Source organism: Halyomorpha halys, unplaced genomic scaffold, assembly GCF_000696795.3.
Source record: "Halyomorpha halys isolate HHAL.00 unplaced genomic scaffold, Hhal_1.1 Scaffold1001.1, whole genome shotgun sequence".
NCBI lineage: Eukaryota > Metazoa > Arthropoda > Insecta > Hemiptera > Pentatomidae > Halyomorpha > Halyomorpha halys.
The window spans coordinates 546,747-550,707 of record NW_027104681.1 but is presented as its reverse complement, the minus strand read 5'-3'; the positions used below and the strand labels follow the sequence as shown (position 1 = coordinate 550,707).

Here is a 3,961-nt window from a genome sequence, read left to right as displayed (position 1 = left end):
GCAGTAAGATATGATATTTGTAAACGAACGAGGGGAGGCATCGAGATGGGCCGTAAAACTTCGCTCCCACATAAAACCCTGTACCTATGCGCACTTCTTTTCCTGTTTATTATTCTTTTCTATGAATTTTATTCTTTTTTTTTTATTTGTCTATCCTTTCGCTACCTGTGGATAATAGCTTGTTCCTTCGTTTTGTTCTAGAGTATGGAACTACCATCGCCGTTAGCTGTACTCTCGACGGTGTGCAAGCATTGTATTCGTGCAGAAAATTACATTTTTTTGTTATTAGAACACAAAATATTTGGAAATCAAGGAGCAAATTTAGTTTCGTCTTTGTCTGTTGTCAAATCCATAATCGGTAAAACCAAGTACTACCATTAACCGGGTTTTCTCTGAATATCAGGGATTTTGCACGTTCTTAATAAGATAATAATTTATCAAATAACGCATAAACTTAATATCCTTAACACATTAATGCTTAGAAGACGTTCCTTCCTATCTGGCTTAAATTTGAGTTAAGTTGGGGATTAGTGTAAAAAGAAAATAAATAACTATAGATGCCGTATGAAATAGATTACAAACGCTTTTCAATTATCTTTCTAAAAGTATGTAATGATGTTACTATATAAAATAGCATGATATATGTTATTTAACAGGACATCCGGTAATGCGATACTACATAATCAATGAGTAAGAAGATAATAAATCCCTCCCACTTTAGAAGGAAATAGCAATGCGAAACCCACACGGAGGCACACGACTACCCCAAGTACTATTTACAACAGCAAGATAGGGGCGAGGATGGGGCTATCAATACTCCCAGATAATATTCCACGTATCTCGTACGCCTACAAGTCTCAGTGCACACATCGCTACAATGTCTTCCTGTTTCCTAAACTCCTTTCACTTCTTATCGGAGGTTTGTTCAGCTGCTTATGATCCTTATCGGCCAGCAGTTTAAACCTCAACAACAGATGAACTCTTGTAACAGGACAAATCCTAAAAGAGAGATAAGTCTGTTTCTTCAAGGCGACAGCTCAAAGTACGCTGAACTTTAGCAGAATCATTTTTCTCAACATTCCACAACTGAAATGGAGCTTCAGAAACTTATAACAGCTTTATCAATACACTCCGAGAAAGCTGCCTTGACCCTCTTCTCCTGTGAGCGCTCCCAATCCTTAACGAGGTCCCCTAGGTTTACCCAAAGTGCATACCACTTGAAGAGCTGTCAGAACCAAATTAAAATAAAAGTCCAAGTAACGTATTGACTATAAAATACGACGGAAACATCCTCATGGCAATAAGTTTCCATCAACTAAAAGAAAAAAAAAAAGTCATATAAATTCATTCTTTGAAATGGAGTTATACTACTCTATACAAAGTAGTTCCAAAAAGTATTTCTATCAGTCATTAAACAGGTCTAATCCACAATCCTTCGTAAAATCCTCAATGCTCCTTACTTTGTCACAAATAAAATCATACATAAAGACCTAATGTTTCCTATGTAACCGATCTAGCCCGAACCAGATATCATTCCTTCCATTATAAACTTCCTAACCACCCAAACCCAGTCGTTTCTCACCTTGCATCTTCTTCCATTCCTGACTATCCTCCGAGGCGCCTAAAAATAAGATGGCCTGCTAGTGTAAAAACGTAATTAGAGTGCTACCAATGGGTAGTTCTCTACACGCCTATATCATTCCATTATAACTGAGATCAAATTTACTTGATGTATTATAATGTACATTTGTAAATTTCAATAAATATATTTAAAAAACAGTTCTTTAACGTTCAGGAGTTTTAAGGAGACAAATCCGAATACTGTTCTCATTTTAGAAATTCAAATTTCGATGTTTAATAATAAAATTTAATAATAATACATTATCGAATGTTTTATACCAAAAAACAACTAGTGTAGTACTGGACTTTATTACAATAACAAGTGAGCTTAGTGTTCAAATTCAGGAGGAATTCGAATTGCGCTAACCTGAGATCAAAGTCAAAAACCGCAGGATATGCGGACCATCGTTACTTCCGACTTGTGGCAAGGAGGTGTCCCTAAGGAAAATAGTTTAAAAATGAGGCTGCTTAAAAGTCCATGTAGAGGAACTTTAAAGGAGCATTCGCCAATTAAAGTTTTCCATCTAGCACTAAAACTAAAGGAAAGGTAAACTATAAAACAGTTTTCACATAATACGTGTCGCTGGACCCTTCCGAAGCCTCCGGTTACATAGGGAACATTAAGGTCTTTATGTATGATTTTATTTGTGACAAAGTAAGGAGCATTGAGGATTTTACTAAGGATTTTGGATTGTAAGGATTGAATACGGGAGGAATTCGAAGGTTTAGTGGAGCCCCAAAGCTCAACATCATATGTCCAGATTCTGTTTGGTTTAGGAGAACGAACTCTTAAAAACACATTTCTTAAAAAAAAAAAATGTCGAACCCGTGCTCAAGAAACCCTGGTTAACGGAGATCTAACAATACTGTTTTCGATGGAATACCAAACTTTTTTGTTTCGGTTGAAGAAAAAGTCAAACTGATGTTTACAATACGTTTTACATTAAATACCATTTCTTTTGAATGTATTTTCTTCATTAGGACAAGTTCTTAAATCTATGTACTCTTCTTTAAAAAAATATTTATTAAATTTGTCCAAGACACCTATATAGATAAAGAGAATATATTTAAGATTAAGAAGTAACTAAAACATAGATAAATAAAAAACAAATCTTGAAAACCCGAATGTATCTAAGACAGTTATGCTGTATTTTTCTACCCCTCACTTTTTATTCCTCAGAAAAAGTTTATAGCGAGATAAGAGCTATCTTTCGCAAAGGACCACACAATGGCTGAATTATAGATTTCCACCTAAAAAGAAGAAAAGAGACAATAAAATATTCCGTCTTTATCCCCTGTACTTTTTTTTTTTTAACAACAATGAAGATTTTTTTTTGTTTTTTGTAAAATGAATATCATTCAAGCCCTTGTCATTCTGTTCTAACAATCGAATCTTAAAGTGAAAAACCTTCAAACTCGCACAAGACGGACTGGATCATAATGTGTGATAAGAGAGCACGATAGTATTTACAGTTTACGAAAGTTAGAACAAGGATTAATTAGTCTCATTAAAACCTTCCCTGAACATTACTATTTTAATTAAAATGAATGTTTAACTATTTGCAGTAGATGAAAGCAAACAGCTGGAATACAAATCAAATTAACCATGGCAGCGACATCTAACCGCTCCGCCAAGGACAGCCGATGCCGTCATTCCGCCTGACGATAAGAAGGCTGACTGAAGAGTGGTTCCCTCTGGTGGCTGACACAGAAGACGAAAACATAACTTGCAGAGATCTTATACCTTCCAAAATCGTTCTGGTTGTATTCTAAGTAAATATTTTGATCGACACGACGTAGAGACATAAGAAGTGTTCTCCTAGATCAAGAACTACAGACTTGGGAAGTCATTCCATGGCCTTCAGGACCTTGGGAGGGTCTTAAAACTGATTTCTTCTCTTCCTGCCTCCCGATGAATCTTAATCCCCACTCCTGGAGGTATATATAACCCACTCGCTACAGATACCACTGCCCAGTTGAACCTCGGTGGTCCGGGGTGCAGACTTCAAATCTGTATAAGGCTTCATCGCCTGTGTGGTTCGATTCCATCTGCTGGGCGTACTTGAAAATGATTTTTTGATAGAAAAACAAAATTAAGCTAAATCTATTATAAGCTACAACATATTGCGTTTAATTATAAAGGAATTTTAAGCAATAATAATGTATGTATACAGAAAATCTGTTGGAGAGACAGATTTTTACTGTTACTTATTTTTGATTTATATATAGCGGTATTATAAAAAAAATTTACACCAATAAAACCAGATGGAGTTTTTAGACATATAATTAAAGCATTGCTGAAAACTTTAACGGTCAGATGGCAAAATATCATAAATAATTT

General features: G+C 35.3%; 1 non-coding gene across 1 annotated transcript; it reads left to right on the top strand.

Annotated features, from left to right (window-relative positions):
• The first annotated feature begins 3,590 nt into the window (after positions 1-3,590).
• TRNASTOP-UCA (transfer RNA opal suppressor (anticodon UCA)) lies at positions 3,591-3,679 on the top strand. The gene has a single exon. It is a non-coding gene; the product is annotated as a tRNA-Sec (tRNA).
• Positions 3,680-3,961: the final 282 nt, after the last annotated feature.